General features: G+C 37.7%; 1 pseudogene across 1 annotated transcript; it reads left to right on the top strand.

The window, feature by feature from the left end:
* Positions 1-258: 258 nt before the first annotated feature.
* Positions 259-23,981, top strand: LOC129880559 (K(+) efflux antiporter 6-like; annotated as a pseudogene). Its single transcript, XR_008765432.1, has 20 exons — positions 259-682; positions 6,164-6,207; positions 7,628-7,695; positions 7,814-7,892; positions 8,010-8,071; positions 8,194-8,269; positions 8,424-8,498; positions 13,794-13,865; positions 13,954-14,037; positions 14,227-14,295; positions 15,247-15,324; positions 15,512-15,600; positions 16,195-16,291; positions 16,387-16,440; positions 16,603-16,698; positions 20,850-21,038; positions 21,330-21,407; positions 21,905-21,949; positions 23,213-23,302; positions 23,436-23,981. The product of XR_008765432.1 is annotated as a K(+) efflux antiporter 6-like (transcript).
* The last annotated feature ends 3,292 nt before the right edge of the window (positions 23,982-27,273 follow it).

Genomic DNA, 27,273 nt, shown 5'->3' with positions numbered 1-27,273 from the left:
TTAGTTAGAACCTTGAAATTGAGTAACAGATGTACTCAGAAATTCAAAATCTCAAAAACTGATGAAGAAGAGTGAATTTAGGCGAGGATTTAGGGAGGAAGAGTGATGTATTAGTGAGAGAGAGAGATTAAAGCAAAAAGAGAGATTTTTGATTTTTTTGATATAATAGACAATATAAATAAATATGGTATTAAAATATGTGTAAAAGGTAATTTTTTCTTTTATTATTATCCACCAAACCATTTTTTTGGTCCAAAAATGACAATAGTACACTTTCTTGTACTCCCAAACTCACTCAACCACCGCCGGCTTCCCCCGCTCTCTCTCTCTCCCCGTGTTTGCGCAAAACGTAAACGTAAAGGATCTCAATGTCGATTGGATAACTTCCAACAGGGTGCACTTTGGCACCCTTATTCCTCTCTCTAAAACCCTAACCACATTTTTTCTCTCTCTAACTCCGCAATGCCAATGCGAGGGCTCTGCTTTCTCCTCGTTCTCTCCTGTTTTTTTGTCGTCTTCTCTTCTGCTGATCCGATACCTGGAGACTCAGAAAATGCCGTCGTTGTCAATGCTGCTGAATTTAATTCCTCTTCCGTTGCGAGATCTGAGGAAGGTAGTTTTGCCAACATGATTGATCGAGCTTTGGAAAAGGAGTTCAATGAGACCGAAGAGCAGCCCGGTGGTTAGTCACATCTATTATTTCCTTCTAAGTTTTGTTTTAGTTTCCCTGTTTTTGCTTTTGTATTTGCTGAGTTATATCACCTGGACGTTCCAATCATGTGAATGGTAAGTTGAAACACTGGGAATACACTGGTAATCCTGGGATGGGGTAGTGGGCTTAAAAGAAAAGAATTACTCCACATTAACTGAAGTTTGACTAGGGGCGGATGTAAGCGGTAACACTAGCCTGCCCGTGGAACAATGTGCAGGGTTAGTGGAAAGACAGGATATATTAGTAGTACAAACACTGGGATAGGTGGATCGAGGTAAGTGAATATGCTAGTGATCCTGGAATAGGGAAGGGTGGGAGTTTTTCCTAATTATTGATTAGAAGATTTAGCTTGTATGGATGGTTATTGGTTTGATACCAAGAACGGTAGTCATTCAGTATCTTAAGGATACATCATGTATCCACAATGGGAAATTAACTGATATACTTGTCTCATACAGAGTATCTGAAAGCAAACTAATGCACACATGCCTTGTTATGCTTCTCATTTGAATCTAATTCAACTAGAAAGTTGTAAATTAGTATAAGCTATAGTAAAACAACTACATTACCTTGAATGGTTTGGACGCTAAGTGGAAACACGGGGTATTTGGAAGTTCGGGTTTGTCGAGGATCTGCGGAAAACATGGTTTTGGCATACAATGGGTTGTGTCCGAGATATTTGAGGGGTGATACATGGCTGGAAATGCATTGTGAGATGTAGTCCCACTAGCTTATGTTGGTACTTTGGAGGGAAAGGAACTTTAGAGAATTTGAAGATGAGGTTGCACAGATTAGGACATATCTTATGTTTTTGATTAGATTTTGGTGTATCCACGAGATCCTTATTCATATAGATGATTGAGTGTATTTAATAGAGAATGAATTTATGTGTAGGTTTTTTGGTATTATTACCTTATCAACAAAAGAGAGTAAAAATACATGGTAGTGGATGCACTAGTTTTGTAGATAAGTATGTGGTGGGGTTTAAAAAAAGAAAAATAGTTAAAGTATTTGAATGTTTTGAAGAATAATTGGAACGCTGCGTATATTATAAGTTAACATCATGTGAAGGGTAAGTGGGAACATATTTTAAGTAAGTAGGTAGACAGGTGAAGTGTACCATAGGTATACCCAATGATCCAGGGATAGGGTGAGAGCTGGCGGTAAAAAGGGAAACAATGACATTGTTGGAACTTTGAGTGTACTTGTGAAATTTAATTGATTAAAGCATGCAATGTGGGGCATAAATTGCATGTTAAGTGGTGAAATTCAATAAATTTGTCAGATTTACAACTTTAACTACTCATTGTGTTATGGGAATTCTTTTTAAGAAACGGTTTAATAGAATTACTTACTTGAGTTACAATTTTGGTGCATGTGAATGCATTTTTATACACATATATACATACAACAACAACAACAACAACAACAACAACAACCCAGTGAAATCCCACATTGTGGGGTCTGAGGAGGGTAAAGTGTACGCAGACCTGACTCCTACCAATGTAGGACGGCTATTTCCGAAAGACCCTCGGCTCAATAGAAGCATAGGAAAAAAAGGTCAGACAAGAATATTAAAAGTAGAAAAGTAGATAACAGAAGAGTTCCAAACAATAGTATAATCAAAGCACCAAAAACAGTAGATATCGTCAAATAATAGCATAAATACCATAAATAACATAAGATAACATAACATACATAACATAAATAACCTAAATCAGAGTACAAGAAATCATAGTGCGTTAATACGCCTACGGATAAGGGGGAATAATGTCACTATGTACTAGCCTTCTACCCTGATATGTGTCCTCCACACCCTCCTATCCAAGGTCATGTCCCCGGTAAGTCGTAAATGCGCCATGTCCTGTCTGATCACCTCTCCCCAATATTTCTTCGGCCTACCCCTACCTCTTCTGAAACCATCCATGGCCAACCTCTCACATCTCCGCACTGGTGCCTCTGGGACTCTCCTCTTCACATGTCTAAACCATCTCAGTCACGTTTCACGCATCTTGTCTTCCACCGGGGCCACTCCTACCTTGTCTCGAATAGCCTCATTTCTAATTCTGTCGCTCTTGGTATGCCCACACATCCATCTCAACATTCTCATCTCGACAACTTTCATCTTTTGCACGTGTGAGACCTTAACTGGCCAACACTCCGCCCCATATAACATAGCTGGTCTAACCACCACTTTGTAGAACTCGCCCTTAAGTCGTGGTGGCACCTTCTTGTCACATAACACACCGGAGGCGAGCCTCCATTTCATCCATCCTGCCCCAATACGATGTGTGACATCCTCGTCGATCTCCCCGCTGCCTTGCATGATAGAACCAAGGTACTTAAAACTACTTCTCTTTTGGGTGGCTTGGTCCCCGAGCCTAACTTCCGCGCCAACCTCTTGAGGAGTCTCACTGAACTGGCACTTTAGGTACTCTGTCTTGGTCCTACTCAACTTAAACCCTTTAGACTCCAAGGTGCGTCTCCAATCTTCGAGCCTAGCGTTAACTCCGCTATGAGTCTCATCGATGAGGACTATGTCGTCCGCAAAAAGCATACACCATGGCACCTCATCTTGAATTTGTCGCGTCAATACATCCATCACCAAGGCAAATAGAAACGGACTAAGAGCTGATCCTTGATGCAACCCCATCACAACTGGAAAGTGTTTTGAATCCCCTCCTACTGTCCTTACCCTGGTTTTGGCACCTTCGTACATGTCCTTGATCACCCTTATGTACGCTACAGGTACACCTTTAGCCTCTAAACATCTCCATAGTATCTCTCGTGGGACTTTATCGTAGGCCTTTTCTAAGTCGATGAATACCATATGCAAGTCTTTCTTCCTCTCCCTATATTGCTCTATTAGTCTCCTCATAAGATGGATGGCTTCCGTAGTTGAGCGTCCCGGCATAAATCCAAACTGGTTCTCTGAAATAGAGACGCCTCTTCTCACCCTCATCTCCACCACTCTTTCCCACACTTTCATAGTATGGCTTAGAAGTTTGATACCTCTATAGTTGTCGCAACTCTGGCTATCCCTTTGTTTTTGTATAGAGGGATCATGATGCTCGACCTCCATTCTATGGGCATCGTTGCCGTCGTAAAGATGACATTAAATAACCTAGTCAGCCATTCCAAACCTACCGAGCCCGCACTCTTCCAAAATTCTCCAGGGATCTCATCAGGTCCGGTCGCTCTTCCCCAGTGCATCCTACGAACGGCCTCTTTAACCTCATCGTCCGTAATACTCCTACAACCTCCAATATCGTGACTACTCCCTATATGTTCCAAATCTCCCAACACAATTTCTCTGTCCCCTTTGTCATTCATAAGTTTATGGAAGTATGACTGCCATCTTTGTTTGATAAGGGTCTCCTCTACCAACACTTTTCCGTGTTCGTCTTTAATGCACTTCACTTGATCCACATCTCGTGCCCTTCTCTCCTGGGCCCTAGCTAGCTTGAATAATTTCCTGTCCCCGCCTTTCTCTTCCAGTTCAGCATAAAGGCGTTCAAAAGCTGTCGTTTTTGCCGTTGCAACCGCCGACTTCGCCTCCTTCCTCGCTATCTTATACAGTTCCCCATTCGTCCACTTCTCCACCTCATCCTTGCTCTCCATCAACTTAGCATACACTACTTTCTTTGCTTCCACTTTCCCTTGTACTTTTCCATTCCACCACCAATCCCCTCGATGTCGACTACGACTACCTGTCGAGACTCCTAACACTTCCCTTGCTACAGCCCTAATACAACTAGCTGTCTTATCCCACATACCGTTCGCATCCCCACTGCTATCCCAGGCCCCCATATCCTTCAATTTCTCTCCCATCTCTAGGGCACTAACCGTTGTCAAACTCCCCCATCTGATCCTAGGTCGTTCTTCCCCGACCCTCCTCGTCCTCGTCATCTTGATCCCTAAATCCATCACTAAGAGCTTATGCCGGGTTGTAAGGTTGTCGATCGGGATGACCTTATAGTCTTTGCACAAACCTTTATCATCCTTCCTAAGGAGTAAAAAGTCTATCTGAGTTTTAGCCACTGAACTACGGAAGGTTATCAAGTGGTCCTCCTTCTTTGGGAAACTCGAGTTGGCTATTACCAACCCGAAAGCTCTTGCGAAATCCAAAAGTGCGATTCCTCCTCTATTTCTGTCCCCGAAGCCAAAGCCCCCATGCACATCATCATATCCTTCTGGAATAGACCCGATGTGCCCATTGAAATCCCCTCCCACGAAAAGCTTCTCAGTAGGTGGTATGCCTCCCACTAACTCGTCCAAATCCTCCCAAAAGCGCCTCTTATCCTCCTCGCGTAAGCCCACTTGCGGCGCATAAGCACTAATAATGTTCAACGTGATCCCTTGAACAACCATTTTAATCGACATCATTCTATCATTGACTCTTCTAACCTCCACCACCTGATCCCTTAAATCACTGTCTATTAAAATGCCTACCCCATTCCTATACTTCGATTTACCAGAGAACCAAAGCTTATACCCGTCTATTAAAATGCCTACCCCATTCCTATACTTCGATTTACCAGAGAACCAAAGCTTATACCCGTCTACCTCCTTAGCTTTAGAGCCTACCCATTTTGTCTCCTGGACACAGGCTATATTAATCTTCCTCTTCTTAAGAATCTTAACTAGTTCTATGGATTTACCCGTTAACGTTCCAATGTTCCAAGAACCTATTCTCAGTCTAGACGCTCCTTTAACCCACTTACCCCTCCTTACCCTCGTCCCCGTCCAAGAGCGAGAACATGACCCTAGTCTACCATCACTATCCAAAGCCACGAAAACGCGTATGAACTAATAAATTATTCGGGGGTCTAAAGTCGACAAAATATAACTACAAGTATATGAACAAAGGATAGATATATAAAGATATAAAAACCGAAGGTACCAACTCCGGTAGAAATGAACCCCTCCTTAACATATATACATATACATATAAATTTATGTATGTATGTATATGTAATGTGGCAATGTAATTGTGTTTCTAGATTTGATTGATTGTTCTCAGAGATGCTTTTAGAAACGTGCGGTATTTACTTTTTATGTTTGATGCTTAAGATATTCTTTTGATTTTATGAAATGGCCTTAATAGCCTCAGAACCTCAACTTGCTCTTTTTTCTTTCTCCTGATATGATAAACCCCATACCCCAAACCTTGGGAGTTAACGTGGTCCATTACCACTTTCCCCATTTATAACTTGAAGCGCAAATCTCAAAGATGGAGGTGAAGTGTCCTTCCACTAGGCTATCTCTAGCTTATTAAGAATCCTTAATTTGCTTTGAAAGGGAAATTATTTGGTAATACAACTTACCTCAATTCAACTTCTTTGAGATTGAGATAGTTGATTGATTAATTTGTCGTTAATAATTCATGCATGTGTTTTTCACTCTTCCTGTTCCTGACCCGTCTATCTCATACTATTACTTTTGTTTCAGCAATTGATCACGGGAGCTTCAACAGTAGTGTCGCAGAGCAAGAGGTGTGCAATATTCCTTTAAGTTATTGTCCCAAGGGGATAGTAAGATAATTGGATGCATGTGCTAGTAAATACCATTGATTTGAACTTCTCAACAAATCAGGCTTTATCTTGAAATTAATTGCTATAATCTTTAGGTTATTTACTCCCTAGAAGTTGCTGGATGTGTTGGAGTTTGTAGGTCTGATTGTTGATCTCTAACATATTGTAATATGTATTCATTTGCTAGATTCTTTTGTGGTTTTAGTTTAGCTCTAAAGGGAATTATGTGACATCTTTTGATGTTAAAGTGTGCCAAGATTCATTTTACATATTTGTTTTTTTTTTAAAAATACATCTAATAATTGTATAATAATTAGGGAACTTTCCTTTATCTCATGTTGCCTAAAATTCTATTTAAGGAACCATCTTAGATGTATTTGTCCATGAATTCAAATTAATTTTCTCTCTTCTTTCTCTATTTCGTGCTTGACATATCATAGTTTTTAGCTCTAGATAGAAACAGTTTACTGTTTAGTTCATTGTTTTCACTATTAAACTTTTTCGCAATTGTCCAAGTCATGGTGTACTTGTTATCTCAGCATTCGTGTTCAAAAACAGTCAAATCATTTATATGATCACATCTTGTGGTCAGGCCCTTCCCCGGACCCCGCGCATAGCGGAAGCTTTAGTGCACCGGGCTGCCCTTTTTATGAGTTTGGTCTTGACAGGGTGAAACGATCATCTATATTTGTCTAGAAACACCAATAAATTTGCTGTCACTTGTCGTTAGAAATTTTATCACCAACACACTTGACACAAGCACCATTACATTTCTTTTGCATTTTTCATGGAAAGTGGACATACTTGTCTCGTTAGACCTTGGGAGGTCCAATAGATTGTTTCAGAGTTCCTTTGTAAAGATAATACCACTTTGGTGTGAAATCAATGAATTACTTTGCTTTATTTTCTAAAAAATTGACATAAAATCAATGAAATAAGGACAGTCAGTGGTACTCATCAGTCACATAAGAGGCAGCAACAGCTTAAAATGTCAATGGGTTGTCCCTAGGTCTTTCCAACGTACTGGCTCCCTAGTTTCCATCCCTTTGTGAGTTTTGTCACATTCTGACCACACACTAGTCATTTTAATTCAGGAAGGATTTCAATATGAGTTGCTTTAGTAATATGGCTAATTAATGATGAAAATAATTCTCCAAAGTAGTCGTAGTATGCCCTTTTGAGGTATTGCCAAAAACAGTTCTTTGAACATTGCATAGTTTCTTAGTTTATTACTCTTGTTAGCTTATCTCACTGTGTAACTTGCAATTTAGAAAAGCAATATAAGAGAGATCTTATTATGATATTTTCAGTTTGATTTTTTGACTATGACCTATTTCCAAGTACAGTGGAATATGCATTTCTGAAGCACTTCATTTCTCAGGCAGTTCTGGAAACCGTTGCTAGGGTTGGTAGGGTCATGTTCAAGAAGAATGAGACAAATGAAGAAAAGTATGCCATGCCATCTTATGATTCATTAGATGCTATGCTACTTCTTGGAAGGTCTCCATGTTATCACAAAATGAAAAGACTTAAATGCTAGTGTTACTTTTTTTGTGTTTTTCACTAGGTCATTCCAGTTGCACACTGTTTTCAACCTGGATAATGACAATGGAGCAGAAGATACACCTACTTTGATAGATCGAAAGGTACTCCTTGCACTTATGAGAGTTCTTTTGGAGAAGAGTACTTTGTGCTCTGCAGGAAGATGATTATGGATTACTGAGGACACGTCACTAACTGGTGCCTCTCCCTGCCCCCATCAGGATAATGTCTTTATCATGTCTAATCCGAAGTCAAAGTTTCCAGTGCTGCAGCTAGATTTAAGGTTTGCTTACTCCCTCTTTCCCACATCCTGGTTATTACTTAACTTAAAACCTGTGTAATAGAAAGCCAAATTTATCAGGGTAGTGTGTTAATCAATCTGATTTAATATAACTCCTTGGGCAGATTGATATCTGATCTGTTTGTTGTCATTGTTTCTGCAACTTGTGGTGGCATTGCCTTCGCTTGCGCTGGACAACCGGTCTGATAATTTCTCCTTTGCTTGTTTCTGATTGATAACTGCAATAGCTGCTTTCACTGTCTTCTACATCGGACCTATGTGGCTTGTGGATTTATGTTTATTTGACTTCTTTTATCAATCTTACTTTGTAGCATATCCTACTAATGTCTTGCAGGTTATCACTGGATATTTGCTGGCAGGCTCAATTATTGGACCTGGTGGTCTTAACATTATCAGTGAAATGGTGCAGGTATGTTGATTTCATGTCTTTTTCAAATAAGTAAATCAATTGTTTGATTAATCAATCAATTTAATCCCAAGTTACCTTCAATTAAGTAATGCGGAATGGCTTGGGAGAACCTTGTACTTGATCCGGATTATGATCCTGATCCCTAAACCTATTCAAAACAAGTATTTTAAACACATTTTACAATGTGTGCCCCCCAATTGCATCAGTGTGTTATCCACGTCAGGAAAAAATATTCCATGTCATTACTTTTTTTTTTAAAATTCAGACTTTAATCTGCCTCCATCATCCTTCCATTCTTCAACCTGCACAAACTCACATACCCACACCTTCCATCTGCCACCATTCTTCAACCGCTTAACACCAATAAAATTCAGATCCACCAAAGCTGGTTGAACTTAAGCCGTGAAATTTGTTTTGAAATAAAATGACAATTAGAAATCGGCACCAAAATTCACGTAGAAATCCGTGAATAGCTGCCGGAGTTCTCGCTGAAACTCCAATAAAATTCAGGTTCACCAACCGAGCCTATATACGAAACCCAACAATACTCGAGCATAATAGAAAAAATCGATTTTATTATTTGATGGAGTTTTATAAGGGAAACAATGAAGTGTATATTTGTGTATGAGTGAATCTTGTTGAAGCGTTTTTCGGTGAGGTGACCTTTTTTTTACAAGGTATCAAACTTTGTATATAAATCATCAGCCCAAAGTGCTGGAAGCCAAAATTACATCTTTGAATCTACTTCCAAAGGAGTAAAAACAATAGACTAACATTAAATCCTATCTCATCTATCTATATACTTCGAGCTGCACCAATTACAAAAACTTATAATGCAATTTATTTTAACTTTTGCGGAGAACTACTATTGCCTTCAAAATACCTAGAGTTTCTCTCTTCCCAAATGGTCCACCATATTAGTGCTGAGACAATTCTCCATCTGTCTTTGTTAGTGCTACCACCACCCTCAAAATTCCAGCTAGTTAGTGCCTCCCTTGTTTTTCCCGGCATCGTCCACCTTATGCCTCTGAAGCTGGTAAATAGATTCCAAAGCTGGCTAACCACTTTACAATGAAGAAAAAAATGTTTAATTGTCTTTGCATTATGCTCACAAAAATAACATCTGGAGCACATACCCTCTTCTATAGATTCTCCCGAGTTAAAATAGCTTCTTTCACAATCAACTAAGTGAAAATAGCAACTTTGTATGGAATTTTTACTTTCCAGATAAGCTTCCAAGGTAAAATCTGATTTGAGAACCCATCCAATTCATGTTCTTATAGGCAGAGCTTACAGTAAAAATGCTCTTGCCGTGGCATTTCCATCTTTGAGTGACCCAATGCTTTTTGGTTGGAAAAGATTAGAAATGGTGGTCATTGGTGGGTGAGTTGTTGATGATAAAAATTGGTTGTATTGTGTACTTGAGTGCAAGGTAAATGCATGCAGATAGTGATGATCAGTGGTGGAAAGATTGTGATTTTGCTGCGATGGAGATGAAGGTGGGGAGGACTTTGACGGCGGCATTGACAGAGAAAGGGGGAGGGGTGAGGGAGAAGATGAAAAGATTTTACTTTTTTTTGTCTTCTTCTTTTAGTTTTTCCTTTTTCTTTTAGTCATTTTTGGTAGAAATTTTTTACATTCAGGCACCTAATATGTGTGAGAATCACGTATATATCCAACTTAGTCGATAAGTTGCCACATATGCTCAGTCAACTGTCAGAGGTTTTTTCTTTTTTTTTTTAGGATAAAGGTAACATTTTGTATATTAATCATCAGCTTAAAGATGGTATCCAAAAATTTACAACATATCCTACATCCACAGTTGTGTCTATCAAAAGCAAAAGATAAAGAAAAGACAGAAAAAAACTGCCCCTAGATCCTCCTTCATCTTTATAAGGATCCTAGAATGTCTACAATAGCCATAGGAATCAGGATCATCTATATACTTTGAAGTCTGAACTACACCAATAGCAAAAAGTGATAATGCAGGTCATTTTAATCTTGTGTAAGGGACTGCTATTGTTTTCAAAACTTCTAGAATTCCTTTTTCTTTCCATATGGTCTACCAAATAACTGCTGGGACAATTCTCCATCTGTTCTTGTCTGTGCTGCCACTGCCCTCCACTTTCCAGCTCTCCTAAAGCCTGTCCTGTTCTCCCAGGAATAGTCCAGCTTATACCTTTGAAGCTAGTAAACAAATTCCACAACTGGCCAACCACTTTACAATGTAAGAACAGATGGTTGATTGTCTCTGCAACCTGCTCACAAAAACAACATCTTGGGTACATCTGTATTCCCCTCTTCATAAGATTTTCTTGTGTAAGTACCTCTTTCACCACCAACAAAGTAAAAACTGCCACTTTATATGGTATTTTAACCTTCCATATGAGCTTCCAAGGCAGAAAGTTAACTTGGGATCCCACCTGGTTCATATCTCTATATGCAGAACTAACAGTGAACAATCCTTTGCTTTGGCATTTCCATTTAAGAGTGTCTTCTCCTTCCTTGAAGCCTGTGAACTGATCAAGTGTACCATAAAATTTAGCTAATCTCTCTATCTCCCAATCTTGCATCAGTCTTTTGAAAGTGAGGTTCCATCCATGTTCAGACCATATTTCATGGAGTGTTCAGTGTAGCCCCTTGTTGTTGGTTCAGGCAGTGAATATCTGAAAACTGGAGTTTGAGACTCCCATTCCGTAGCCAGTTGTCTTCCCAAAAACTGATCTTCCTCCCATTGTTCACATTAAATTCTGTTTTTGCATATACCATGCCTTAAGTTTCTAATTGATCTCCACAAACGTGTTCCATATGTGGACGTCACTTCCTTAGTCTTCCAAGGCCCTTCCTTCCCATATTTGGCCTGGATCACCTTCCCCATAGAGATTGTTCTTCTAAGGGGAGTCTCCACAACTACTTCATGAGAAGACATTTGTTTTGTTTCCTAAGAATTCTGATGGCTAGTCGTCCCTATTTTTCGGAAAGTAGCAGGGTCTTCCATTTGACTAGGTGGAAACCTTTATATTCCTTCTCACCAAATAACTGTTTTGAACAGGTTTAGGGGTCTAGATGAAACACTGTGAGTACAAGGACTGGGATGACAATTCGGAATAAGTACAAGGGTCTCCCAGGCCGTTCCGCCATTTAATAACTAAGAGACATAAATTTTCATGTTCTATTACAGAAACATCTCTCATGAATTTATTGACTTGTACATGCTTGCATGCTGTTTTTGATTTTGTGGTTTGTTCTTGTTAGAATAGGAATATGTATATACAATCCTACTTAGAATAGGAATAGGAATAAGAATAGAAATAGTAAATAGTATCCTACTTGGTAAATGATTGTATTGTAGTGTCTATAAATAGAGTCTCTGTGTAATAATGTATATAAAGAATTCAATAATAATTTTTTCCTATATTTCTCACATGATATCAGATTTTCTACGATCTTGATAGAGAATCAAAGAGCTTCCGCTGCCGGCGAGCGGCTATTATCCATATATGCCGCCCATCTGGCCAATTGTTACGTTAACAAAGTAGGGTCAATGATATATGTATGAATCTCATATTCAAGGAAAGAAAACACAGTCAGACACGTCACTATGCATCAATTTTCGGTGACTTTCTAGGGCTGTTTTGTGTCAACCCCAAATCTGTCAGTGTTTGTGCAGCACGGTGCCATTTTTCAGTGACTACTTTCTTATATCTAATTTGTGTAGCACCGTGCCATTTTTCCAGTGACTACTTTTTCATATTTAATTTGTGTAGCACCGTGCCATCTTTTTGGTGATTACTTTCTCATATTCGATTTACGTAGCACCGTGCATTTCTCCGAACTACTTCTCATATTTAATTTGTGTAGTATCGTGAATTTTTTCACACTACTTTCTCATGTTTGAGTTGCATAGCACCATGTGTCTTTTCAGTGACTCTTCAGATTTGATTTGCATGGTTCCATGCGTCTTTTTGGTGACTCCTCAAATCTGATTTGCATAAGGTCGTGCCATCATTCTGACCCTACTCATATAATTCTCTTTTTCAGTAGGGTTGTGCAGTCAATTTGACTCTATCCATATAATCCTCTTTTTCAGTAGGGTCATGCCATCATTCCGACCCTACCCATATGATTTTATTTCTCAGATTGTGATCACTTTTAGCCATCAAATCTAATAATCCGGCGGATGAGCATGTTCCCGCCAGTTTTACGATGACTTTCTTGTTTAAGATCTACTCATCTCTTGATTTCGAGACGATCCATATATTTTATACTCATATATTTGGGCATGGTTAGAGGGATGTTTCCTCTCTCGTGGCTAAAATGGCCTATGCCCCTTTTTCTATCTATGGTTGTCGTTCTCTATATGTCTTTTAATCAATTGGACATTAAGAATATTTTTCTCCATGATGATCTCGAGGAAGAAGTCTATATAGAGCAACCACTTGATTTTGTTGCTCGGGGGGAGTCTAACAGCCTTGTATGTAGGTCACTCTATGGTTTGAAACAATCTTCTCAAGTTTGGTTTGGGAAGTTCAACATTGCAATTTAGGAATTTATCACTTATGTTTTATCGACATTATGCATCAAATCCAGTATTTCATGAGAAGACCAATCACATTGAGATTGACTGGCATTATGCATCAAATCCAGTGTTTCGTGTGAAGACTCAAGTGATCTGCAACACTAAGCACATTGAGATTGACTGTCAATTTTGTGATGTTGAATGATCAACTTGCAGATATCTCACTAAGCCCCTCATCAGTTCTCGTATTAATTACATTTGTAACAAGCTAGGTACATATGACTTGTATGCACTAGCTGGAGTGGGAGTGTCAGAATAGGAATAGGTATATACAATTCTACTTAGAATAGGAATAGGAATAGAAACAAAAATAGTAAATAGTATCCTACTTAGTAAAGGATTGTATTGTAGTGTCTATAAATAGGGTCTCTTTGTTATAATGTAGATACACAATTCAATAATATTTTTCTCCTATATTTCTCATAGTTCTATTAAGTGTTAATGAGGCATTATGTCCATTTGAGAGTATTGATACATGTACACACTTTGCTCTGCTTCCTCCTATTATCACCAGCAGTTTAAAGGTGTTTCCTTGGGTGTCACTGTTTTATGGCTATGATAAAGAATAGTAGAATTCTTACGGTAATTTTATATCAACTATCTGTCTTTGGACGGTCGTGTAATATTGTGGTGCCAATGCTTTGCAGTTGTATTTTAGTATTTTTTTTCAGTCTTCTTAAATTTGTGTTTTTCTAATTTCTTGTGGTAAAATTCAGGTTGAAACAGTTGCTCAATTTGGTGTTATCTTTCTTCTCTTTGCATTGGGTTTAGAGTTTTCCACAGCAAAGGTTGGATTTTGTTTCTTGAAGTGGAGATATTTTGTTGTTTTATCTTATAAATTGAAAGAGGAAGTGCATTTTAACTTTGTAATTGCAGCTTCGCATCGTTCGAGCTGTTGCAGTGTTAGGAGGGTCTCTCCAGATAATTCTTTTCATGTGTTTGTGTGGAATAACAGCCTCGGTATGCAATTTTGGTTTTCACCTATTTTGGAGCTATTGTTATGACTAGTTCAGCTTTAGTAATCTGCATACCTGAAAAGCTTTTTCGATTTTATCTAAATGTTTGAGGCTCCAAATATGCAAATATAAGCTCTATGATTATTTTTTGCAATGATGTCACTTCATCTTGACCATCATTGTTGATTTGCAGTTATGCGGTGGGAAAGCATCTGAGGGTGTTTTTGTTGGTGTCTTCTTATCAATGTCTTCGACTGCAGTGGCAAGTCCCTGTGGATTTTGACTTTTATCTTTCCAATTGAATTTATTGGACCATCACATATTTTTTCATGGACTCTTGGCATCTTTCTCACGAGGGGTGAGAATTGCAGATATTACTGCCAAATAACTCAAGTTCATATAAGGTGTATTTTATGAGAGAAATAGATTAGTTAAAAGTAGGGAAATTTCACTTTGAATGCCAAATCATTTTCTATATTGAGTTTCATATGTTTTCTACCCTATATAGTTGTTTTTATAAAATGCTAGGAGCTTGGTTTAGTGCTGGAAGTCTGGAACAGGAAGTGATAGAATTTTAAAGAGAAATGCATTTTGAGTGAATAATTTCCTATACAAGTGTAATAAGAAAAATTGTGGAATGGGATTCACTTAAATTCTAGCACAATCGCAAGAAAAGATGGCAAGAGCTTACCATTTACCTGAAGTGATCGAATTTTATAGAAATGCATTTTGACTGAATAATCTTAGAAACAATCATATTACAGAAAATTGTAGAATGGGATTCACTTAAATTTTCGATTACACGAAAAGATTCTAAAATCTTGCATTTCCTCTGCATCTAGTTTTGTGCTTAACTTGTTGCTAAAGATGTAATTTCAAACATTGTTTCGGAATTCCCTTTTACAAGAGAATTATTAATTCTTGGATATTCTCTAAAATTTCAGGCTATTTCAATCCTATGTAGATTTCTTCTCCAAACACATTTGCCGCCTTAAATTAATAATTATAGATATAATGGGAAAAGTGAGAAAGGAATGAATGGGCATTTCATATAAGCAGATTATGTATTGAGAAGGAACCCTATCTTGAATCTTGAATCTTGAGTCCACTCGTTCGGTGTTACTCGCAAAAAATATTGAATTAGACACGTTGTGCAGTAGCTAGTAAAATTATGTTTACTTACTGAAGAATATTGTATCTTGCTGAATCACAGGTGTTGAAATTTTTGATGGAAAGAAATAGTGTTAACACCCTCTATGGGCAAGTAACGGTTGGAATCCTTATTCTCCAGGTGCGTCCTAGCTTCCCATCTTCGTTTTCCTGATATTGCTATCATTAAAAGACACTATGCCGTATATTTTTTTTTCCGCAAATGGGTTATTAGTTGTGCCAACAATTTTCAATGCTTATTATTTGCATGTTCTTTTTCATTTACAGTACTTCCTTTATTGAACTTTTGAGACGTTTCTCGCTGACAGGATTGTACAGTAGGTTTGCTGTTTGCACTGCTTCCGATTCTTGGTGGTACTTCTGGTGTTTTTCAAGGAATGGCTTCCATGGCAAAATTGTAAGCAACAGTGTTTGAAAAAGTTTTAAGTTGGAACGTGAAACACCATTATGCTATGCCATATAAGCTCTAACATAGTCTTTTAGGATGCTAATGATTTATCATCCATAACGGATTCTGGTGCCAAGTAAAATAATTCTCAAGTTATTTTGGTTACCTTATCTTAATTTCTAACGTTCTAAGCATGAATGTAGACAAGTTTAACTTAACTATTGTCCTGCATCAGATGGACTTGTGTGACCAAATAGAAGTCATCCGGCTGAGTCATTGCATCTTAGTTTGGACCTGATATTGCTGGTGTAGCTTTCATTTGATTTTCCTAACTTGTCATGCTAAGCCATGATGTTATTTTCACCATAAGTACTTTTTTATGGCGGCCTAAGATGTATATCTCATATACAAAGAGAGACAACCTAAACATTCTGTGGCACATTTCATTTTGTTGTACATACAATTTGAATTCTGCTTTTGATACTCCCTCTCTACCCACATTTTTTTCCTGATTTTCTTTTTGATTTTCCGATGCTGTGAAATTTAATGAATGTCTTAGAGGTACATCATGCCCTTAATTTGCTTCTTTCCTTTGGATTACAGATTGGTGGTTTTGCTGATGTTCTTGACCATTTTGTCGATGTTATGCCGCACTTGCGTACCTTGGTTTCTTAGACTGATGATAGGCCTATCATCACAGGTGAGTTTACATCTGGTTGAATAATGCATGATTTTACTGTCACTTTTGTTTCCTTGGGTAACTTTGAATCTCTGATTTACTGGAACAATATGCAGACTAATGAACTGTACCAACTTGCATCTGTGGCTTTCTGCTTGCTTGTTGCTGGGGTTCGTCTTTCTTTCCTATCTCTGAATTGCATGTTTATGCACTCTGACTTTCCTTTTTCCTTTAACTATTCATCGTGATAGCTTTTCAATTAATCACTTCTCAAGCATATGCTAGCAGTAAGGACACATGGCTGAATAAAATGGGTTGTTGCATCTTGTCAGTGTAGTGATAAGCTGGGTTTAAGTCTCGAACTGGGTTCTTTTGCTGCTGGAGTGATGATATCAACTACTGACCTGGCTCAGCATACTCTTGAACAGGTACAACCTTATGTACTTTACATACGCCCACTACCTTTGGTCTTAAATCTTCCATCAAACCCAGGGGTCCTTTTCAGCCTGCATAGGGAATGTACGTCTGTGTGAAGAGAAGTGTGATATGTAGAGAATCTGTAGTTCCTAAAGAACTCCTTGTTTGCCTTAGAAGTCGATCCTTTGGTATAAAGTAGACAATGAATAGAGAGCTAGATATTGATAACTATATAACTGATCTTACTAGTTTGGTATTGGAGACATAGTTGATTGATTTACTGGCTGCTGTTTGTCATGAAACAGAATAAGTTGGCATGAAACTGGAATATGCCATGCTTAAGTAGGCATGAAACTGAAGGACATCCATGCTTAAGTAGGCATGAAACTGAAGGACATATGCTACTCAAGGTTTAAGATCCTCAATTGACACTTGGCTGTTTCAAATTATTAAAATTTCCAATGGATTCAAAGAGTTCAGAATTCATGATCACCCTGGTAGTTGCTTATCACCTAAAATTTGTCAACATCTTGATCGGTTCAACCTAAAAGTTGTAACACTTTACTGTGAAATTTAAAATCCTTAAAATTTAATTTCAGAATCCTCTTCCTTATCTAAAGGCATTTTAGTTAAAAACACTAGTTGTTCGAAACTATTGGACTGTTTGGGCCACCTCGTGGTCATGTTCTGAATTTGAAGAGCTTGAGCTTTGATGAGCATCTCTTTTTATGCTCACTTTTTCCAGATATTGAAGCAATATTCATGTGGCCAGTGGGTTAAGAGGTGTTTTGTGCTGCGCTTCGGGGTGCATCCTGGTGCAAGGAAATCCGCCTGGTGTCGGATATGAGAGGTGTATGCCTCCCGAATTGCATGCTATAACTGGTAGAGTGTACTCAATTTCAGAGGGTGAAAACTGGAAGGTGGAAGATGTGGAACCCCTTCTCATACAACAAGAAGCCTCTGCTCTTGACAAAGAAATGGATGTAACAGTTTGGGTACACCAAAATTTAATCAAGTTGAGCAAAATGCCTGGGGTGAATACATGAGGAGGAGGTTTCAGAACTTTTAATGCAAATAGACAGTAGCAGACAAGCAAGAAGCATGGAGCAGGACACTGATTTTAAGAAATCTAGGTTCGAAGGTGTAATGCATACATCATCTGTTTCCATGAAACAAAACTAGAAAGTGGGGGGCGGGGGGCATTAAGGATTTGGTTAAACAAATTTGGGGAGGTAGATCGGTGAGTATGCTACTTTGAAAGCTAGTGGTACAAGAGAGGGAATTTTCCATTGTGGAATAGCAAAGTATAGTAAGTGCAGGTTTTGCAAATTGGATCTCACAGTATCACGTGCAATTTTGAAGCACAACTTCAGGATTTCTCATGCCATATTACATGTGTCTAGGCTCCTAATTGTGACATTGAAAGAAGAATGGTCTGGGATGAAATCAGAGCAGTCAGTGGTTTGACAGATAGAGCTTGGGTTGTATGTGGGGACTTTAAATCTCCGGATACCCCTTAGAGAAAAGGACTGATAGATCTAGATAAATGGTGGAGTCCCGACTTTATAGAAAGACATGAATCTGACTGATCTTAAGTTGGAAGGTGATAACCAACTGATTGCATCTAGGATTGGCAAAATTCTTATTTCAGAAGAATGGACAACAAGTTCAGTAAAATCAAACAGATCCAAATGCAGAGAGTGATTTCAGATCACACTCCAGTAGCGTGGGAACTGGGAACAAAGAAAATCTTATTTCAAGTTTGAAAAGTGATGGTTGGGGATTGAAGGCTTTGTTGACAGGATCAGGATCTGGTGGAGCTCTTTTGACTATTCAAGAAAGTCAGACTACATTCTGGCTTGCAAATTCAAAGCCCTCAATGCAAAGCTTAAGGAATGTTGGGTGGGCGTAGGGGTGTCAAATGGGCGGGTTAGGTTGACCTTGGACATATCAAATTAGGTTATGTCAACAAATGGGTCATAATCCGACCCATTCAAAGTTTTGTTTAGGTTAAAACGGGTTGGGTTAAGATGGACTAACTTGTGGGTCATAACCCAATCCGCTCAAATCAAAACTTAAATTGAAGCAAAATTTTAGTCATCTTAGATCCATTTTCTTTGTGCTGATATCAATATGCACAGGTTAAATGCATTTTCGAAAATATCAAAACGTTCCAAATTACATCGTCCAAGCGAGTCTATTTCATTTCTGGTAAGGAAGAACAAAATTTTTGAAAATGAAATAATATTTCATAAGGCAAGCAAATCGAAGAATAGTTGTGATGTTTTTTTTGTGAAACTGTGCAATCAATAAATACATTATTTTTATTTAGTTTATAAAATGCCAAAATGGAAAGAAAAGTAATAGACTTCAGCGTGACTTAAAAATATAGATGTTTATTTATAAATAAAAAGAAAAACAATAGACCAATAAATCATTTGTACTTTCAAACATTGTATTTCCTCACAGAAACAATGTATTTATCTGCTTGAAGAAATTTTAAAAAGAAGCTCATTTCCTTATTATCACGTGCTACAGAAAACTCAATTGTTGAAGGTAGCATACTTGGGATACTTTACGGGTTTTTTTCCTGACCCGTTAGGTAACCCAATTGAACCCGCTTAATGATGGGTCAGTTTGGGTTACAACCCAAATGGACCCGAGAAGAAATCCTTACCAAGCCAATCCGTTAAAGTTTGGACGGGATACACGTTTTTGGAGATCACCTGTTATGGGGGAGAACCATCAAAGCAAAATATGAGGAAACGGACAAATGGAAGGAGGTCAATACTCCTTATGGGGTCGGTCTATGGAGATCCATTAGGGTCTTATGGTCTGAATTGAAGAACAATTCCTCCATCAAAGTAGTTGATGGTAACAAAATAGTATTTTGGAAGCATGTTTGGTTTGGGACAGAAAGCCTCCAGGAGAGATTTTCTGATATTTTCAACCTAGTGTTGCATCAACATAAGACCATTGCAGAACTGTGGTCAGACCTAGGATGGGATCTTACATTTAGAAGGATGTTCAATGACTGGGAATAGGGAATTCTACAATACTGGGAAGTTTTGGTGGTTTATGGGAAGGGTGACAACTTTTGATGGAATGGTCACAGCAGTGGTGCGTACAAGGTTAATGCAGCCTATTAAGTTTTGAATCAGACCAACCAACAAATTGAAGATTGGCCATGGAAGTACATCCAGAAGTCAAAGATACCATATAAAGTAGCTTGCTTTGTTTGGCTTCTAACAAGAGAAGAGGGATTACTCTTTGTCGCAGATGTTTTTTATGTGGTGAAACAACAGGGACAGTGAGCCAGCTATCTTTTTCTTCATTGCAATCTACCGGAGCAACTATGGAGGATGTTCATTGATCTCAGAGGCATCACTTGGATAATGCCAGGCAAAGTTTCTGAAACTTTAGTGAGTTGTGAGAAAGCAGGATTTGAGGCAAAGGATAGAGGAAGATGGAGAATTGTCCTGGCTAGTTTTTGGTGGACAATCTGGAAAGACAGGAATTACAGATATTTTGAGAATATGAGCAACTCTATTCAAAAGATCAAATTGAACTGTATTTTGCTCTTTTGTTTTTGGTGTCAACAGTCCTACTTGGGAGAAACTGTAGAAATTCTTGATGTGCTAGATTCAATTTAGATTGTCAGAATAGCTTCAGTTTCTAAGAGTCAAAGGATTGTACTGTTTTGTTCATTTATAGAAATACACGCAAGTTACCAGTTTAAAAAATTGAAAAAAAGAATTGCCCAAGGATATTCGAACACCTTTCCTTGTTATCAAATCATCTTTTCTCCACCTCTACTCAATTGTTCCATCATTATTTTTTGTTCCCGGCACTTCTTTTTCAATTGGATTTGAGATTTAAGATGACATGAGAAAATACTCTTCCAGCTTTGAGAACATCCTAGTTGTGATTGGGATAAGTGGAAGCAGGCTGGGTGAATCATCATCTCTTTTGTTGAGCCCTGAATCCTCACATCCATTGCCCTTGTGATCTGAGTGAATAATGTAACAGTTACAGAAAAAGTTTAGACGTGCTGAAATTTGTGTTCTCAAGTCTTAACTAGTTCTTAGCTTTTGCTTTGATTGTTGTGTCATTTCCACATGTCATGGGTCTTGCCTCTTAGTGGTATTTTCATTTGTTGCAGGTTGAACCGATCCGGAACTTCTTTGCTGCTCTTTTCCTATCCAGCATTGGAATGCTTATCCATGTTCATTTTCTCTGGAATCATATCGATATTTTGCTGGCAGCTGTTATATTGGTCGTCATCATAAAAACTATTGTGGTTGCTGCAGTTGTCAAGGGTTTTGGTTACACCAACAAAGCTGCACTTCTTGTAAGTAGTCCAAACTGTTTCGCCAGAGAGTTTGCTTTAGTGGTAGAGATCCCATTCACCTCAACCATAAGTTTGGAGGGTTCGGGTCACCAAGGAGAAAAAGTGGAGAATACCACTGTGGCCCCTGGGCAGGAGGGTTTGGATGTGTAGGGTTTCCAAATGAAGTACTCAGAACTGTTTATGTCTACCTATAAAAAAATGTTTAATGTCCTAAATATAACAGTTGTTGAACTCTGTATTTATACCTCTGGTTTTGCATTACAAGTTTTTTTTTTTGAATGGTATGTCCAGGTTGGTATGTCTCTGGCTCAAATAGGGGAGTTTGCATTTGTTCTTCTCAGTCATGCTTCAAATGTTCATCTAATTGAGGTAGTGGTTTAGTTAAGTACTCTGCTATGCAGAAATAAAAAATTCTCTTCTATTAGTTTGTATGCTAATATGATGTCCTTAAAAAAACTACTCTACTTTGTATGCTAATTTTTTTTTTGTGTTATTTTAAGTAGCATTAATGCGGAACATTTGTTAGGAGATTGGGATTACAGATGATTTTATATATTTGAAGGATAGTCCCTGCTTTCTAGTTTCCTTTTGCACTCATGAGGTCCCTATTTGTATAGAGATTGGTTGTCCTTACTAGAGAACGGTATCTTGTATATGACTTGTATATAGGGTTTCCTCTTTTACATAAACAAAATTACTTGCCTTATCAACAAAGGAACATCTGTGTGACACATGAAATCAAAATTTATCAAGTAAAATTACTCGTAATGCTTTTCTTGTTGCCACTTCTTTTATGTATTTTCAATCCGGTTGATGTTATGAACTGATGACCTTGAGATGAGTGATGAAATTGGTCACTGCTTCAGGGTAAAGTGTATATGCTGCTTCTGGGAACAACTGCACTTAGCCTGGTATGTAAAATTTGTGCTTTCTCCATTTTTGACAAAAATAAAAATGTGCCTTTACTCTCGCTTTTGTCACTTCTATAGATTCTCAGTAAGTCTGTTTTGGTTGTTTGCATTTATGTTAAATGGGTTCTGTGCTCTGCAGTCACTGAACATACTGCACTTTTTGAGTGTTTGAGATACATGCTTCCCTTCGTGCATCCTTTGGTTATGAGCACAAGTCTTGATGCGCTAATGGAAGGGCGTAGCATTAATCTTCCTTTATATATACCTCTCATTTAGGATGGTTTATGTTTCGATGAGTAGCATTATTCTATAAAAGTGTCTGTTTGCATGTGATTGGGATGTGGAAAGTGGACTGATCCGATGAATGCTTTTTATTTAACTGGCCCATTCAAAGGCACTGTTGTTGCATGCTCAATGCTCGTGCCTATTTTAGGAGAGAGCAGCTGCATCTGAAAGATGCTTCAGCCTTGTGGCAATTTTGCATGCTGAACTTAAGGGCTGAATTAAGGGGTTCCTGTGACTCCATTTTGGCAGGGTTGGTAGTGGAAATTCTTGAATGATGATTTGGATTAAAAATATTAAAGATTGAAGCTTCTTCCTGGATAGCTTTACCAATATCAGCTGCATTGATATTAGTCTGCTGTACATTGTATGGCCAAATTCAAGGCGAGTTAGCTGCAGACAGATGTATTTGCAGAAAAAAGGCATTAGAAGTTTCTACACGGCATGAGAAAATGTTTGTAGATTACATAATCTATTTTGCCTCGGTTTTAGCCCAAAACAAATAGAAGGGTTGCCACAGAAGTTTATTGACGTCAAATATAAAAGGAAAGGAAAGAACAAAAGTAGAATGTGAGAGTATCATTAAGTTGTATATCTAAAAGGGCTCAACCAAAGCTAGTTCAGGCCCGGGTCTCTACACATCCCATTTTCTGCATATGATCCGTTGTCTAAAAAGTAGCCCAGATTTCTTAGGATGTTTTGTTTCCTAGTCCATTCTGGAAGTCTCCATTTTGGATCTTTCCCCCCTATCATCAAGTTACTGCTGGTTATTATCTTTGAATGTGCCTGGTCCAGATATTTATCAGCTAGCCTCAAAATAGCATTGATGAGCCTCATGCAAACTGAACTAATAATTGGTGAAGAGAAATTATAATGTTACATGGGCCAATCTTTTTATTTTTTTGGTGGGGGTGTTTTCTACACTAATTAGAATTGACTGTTGTATTTTATAAAAATTAATAACTCCAAGCATTTCTGCAGGTTACAACACCGTTACTTTTCAAGCTAATTCCTGCTGTAGTTCATCTTGGAGTTCTACTGCAATGGTTTTCCCTTGATATACCAAATGAGGTAGGGTGGCTCTTTTCCTTAAAAAGAGCTGATTCTCTCAGTTTTATCAGCCTGCACACTCTGCATGGTTTTTCTCCGAATACTCAGGTTAGCTAAGAGTTTTGAGGTATCTTCAAAATGATTTTTATCCCAGATTGGATCTAAAGGAGATATCATGCGTGCAGACAGTTCTAAGTGTATTACTGTGCTGATCCAAGGCCCTCATGATTCATGATAATAAATAGAAACATGAACAGTAAAGCAATTCTCACACTTTTACTTGATGGCATTCTTATGCTGGGCGATAGGTGCCCAAGAGTGCAAAGGCTGTTGATTGATTGGATGATTGATCATCATGAAGCTCCTTTTATGCAGCAACATCAGATCGTTTTGTTTGATATGTGGGAAACTTGTCGCCATATGCAGAGCAGTGTATAGATCTGTCTGCAAACATTTTTCTGGCATTTGTTTCCGGTATGGTGTTAATGGACTACTCTGTACAACCTCGTCCATGTGTATTGCAATTGTTTATATTCTTTGATCTCTAGTTTGAGTTTGTGGAATTAGTGTCTAAATCATTTTAAGTTTCAAGTTGATAAGTGTAAATAGCTGATAGTACATGCTGTTAAAGAATGTTTAGCGTATGAAGTCTTACTTTACTGTATACAGTTGATCTATGACCTCCAATTGTTTCACTAAATTCATTGATTTTCTGCATTTCTTTTTTGTGCATACCCAGATCATCTTTTTGCCAAAAAGATCTGTCAATTCTTTGCGCATTGGGTTTTTGTGGGTAACTACAGCCGTCAAAATGGGTTGGCTCAACCCGACCCAATCCAATCCTAAAGGACTAGCGAGTTAAATGGGTTAGGACGGGCTGATCCTTTTAAATAAAGGGCCTATAAAATAGCTGTTCAATCCAGCCCTAAGCGGTTTACGGTTGGGATGGGTTGACCCTTCAATCAAAAGATAGACAAAATTGACATCTTTAAAAGTCGATGGAATATTGATGAACACAACACTAATATGTTAAAAATTCACATGTTCATGAGTTGCACACACTTTAGTGGAATACATACAAAATAACATAATAGGCAAGATACAACAATTAACATTTATAGAATTCATTAGAACAATATATATTACATGATCATTTTTTTTATAAATTAGATAAGAAAGGAGAAATGAAAAATTAGGCATAAATACAAAAGTAAAAGAGGTCAAAGATTCATAGTTATAATAACTTCAATTGCCTACGCTGAAGATTTGACAAAATAAAACACTATTTAAAATATATATAATAAATATTTTTAAAATTCACGACCCACGAGCTAACCTCTAAGGTTCGCGAGTTGAGCCTATGAGACTGACGGGCCAAATGAGGTTGGGGCTAAAAAGCTTCATTTCTAAATAAACTGAAATTTTTTAGCCCAACTCTACTTAATTCAAGAATTGGATTGGGCCGACCTCACTGGCTAAGCCCCTTTTGACAGCTCTATGGCTAACAATAGATTTGTGAAAACTAAGTTCATGCCCCATAAAAGAAAAATAATTACAAACAAATACCCCTTTACAATTCATACCCCTCAAGGCATGAGATTCGCGAGTGCAAACGAACTATGCTACCTCACCAAATTTGATGTTTCAGACTTAAAGGTGCAGCCAAAATTTCAAACAGAGGTCATATCAATAAAAAGTGGGTCCCACGCTCAAGTTTTATTTTTAGCCATCATCATCAAGGGCCTCGAGATTAGATAGATAGCCTCAAAAAGTGCATGAAAGGTCTTTCTAGACCAAACTCGACATTTTAGAGCTAACTACATTGACAGAATTCTCATTCGAGCATATTATCTAAGAATGTTGTTCGGGGTCAAACATGGGTCAATGCTTCAAAGCTAAAATGCCTAATGGTTCAAACTGGCACTGAATGATCCGGGACTCAAGTCGACCATTCCACTAGCCTAAAATGATTCTTCCTGAGCTGATGGAATGATCAAAATTCCATTCCAAGGCTGTTTAACTAGCATTTTGACTGATGTCAACTATTCAAAATCCAAAAGCTTCAAAACACAAAATGGGGCATAAGCCTCAAATGAACGACCAGACGATCGAACAGTTAATGCCAAAAAGTCATAAATGACTTGGGGTCTCTACAAGAATTGTCACAACCCAAACTAGGGACTAGATGTGAAACGATGATTAGAATTACCAAAAAAACCCGAACCAAGCCTCTTAGCATATCATAAACATATATAAGGTAACAATTAAGAAAAAACTCATAAAAGTCCAAAAAGACATAGCTTAACTAGAGAGAATCAAGACAACATAAAATCCTTACACATATGTCCAACATGCCTCTACATGACGACATAGGTTAGGACGAGGACATATTTCTAGCTTACCCTCAAAGAAATTAAGGACATGATATAGAATAGTCTTTAAACATCATCATAGTTTTAAAATGACAATAAGAGGAAAGAATGACTCGGTTTGCCCTCCAAGCATAAGGAATAACCACACAATTTTCTAACAGATCACCGACTAGCCAGGAGAATATGATGGAGCTTCCGTCCCTACATTGTGATATAAGTTGGCAATAAAGTATGCACTAGTATGTTTGAATGTACTAGGTATGTAGGGAATATAATGCATAATAAAATTATGTTGTGCAAATGATCATTTCAAATTGCTTGTTAAAAGAGGTAGTGAAATCATAAGTAGACATAAGAGTAGTCAACGCATCATGAACTATACGAGTATCATCTAAAAGGTAAATGATATGAGTAGTCTTTATAAACCATCATAAGTACCACACATATTTGGGATATTAAAAGTCATTTTGGAAGCCATAAGTCTTTGTAAGAGATACCGTTAACCAACATAACCCATGTGAACTATTACATAGAGTCCATTATTTACCCTATATATCGAAAAGAGAGGGTCCATACTTTCCAAGGTATGAACCGTGATGCATATGCAGATCTACTAAGCTACTTAAGGAATCAAGACTCTACTAACGGGTGACCCTTTGTAAGGAATCAAGCCTCTAATAATGGGTGATCCTTCTTCCTACGGTGGCACATACTTATGGGACAATGGGATTTCTACTAACGGTCTCATGCCTCTACTAACGGGTGAGCCTCTATCCCAAGGTCCACTCGATGCTAGGTTAACTCTCAATGGAATATCATACATAGTATATCATAAGGTTTTTATAAATTATAGTTCATACAACTTGGTCATAGGAATAGCTCATCATTACATAATTCATGTAATGTGGGTGTAAGCCTTCCATCATTATAAATCTTTTTTCATAAAAGTCTCATTAGGGTCTTAAGTCACCCTCCTTCATAAAACTTTATTGAAAAATTATTAAGACATCATCTAAAACCTTTCATGAGTCATTCATAAACATTCATTGAAAATCCCTTGAAATTCATGATCACTTATACTTGAAAATAAAGTGAAAACTTGAATACATGATCAATTGACTTGGAAATCATGAAATTGGATTTGAAAACTTTCACGATCATATACTTTATATCAACCCATATATAGTTTATGAAAATAATATCAATTTGAAGTATAATTAAAAATATCCATAATCCATATCATGACCCAAAGATCAATATAATAAAATCATAGAAAAACTCTTCAATTCCATAAAATAATCATCAATTTATATTGAAATAGATGAATAATCATAATTGAAAATCATAATTTATGCAATTAGAATAGGGATCATAAACCCATAAAAATACATACTTTAATTGATTGAAAAAGTAAGGAATTTATTGGCTGCATGGGTGGAAAGTACCCTAGGATCAAATGCCATACATATCTTAAGTGAGAAGACCAAAGAAATTTGAAGAAGCTTAGACTTTTAATGGAGATCTTGAGAGAATTCCTTGGGGATCTTTAATGGAGTTTTGAAGAGCTTTTGTAGAGAGGATTATTTGAATAGGTGAATTGTGGTAGAATGAATGAGATTA

Source organism: Solanum dulcamara, chromosome 2, assembly GCF_947179165.1.
Source record: "Solanum dulcamara chromosome 2, daSolDulc1.2, whole genome shotgun sequence".
Lineage (NCBI taxonomy): Eukaryota > Viridiplantae > Streptophyta > Magnoliopsida > Solanales > Solanaceae > Solanum > Solanum dulcamara.
This window is presented reverse-complemented; position numbering and strand designations above follow the sequence as displayed.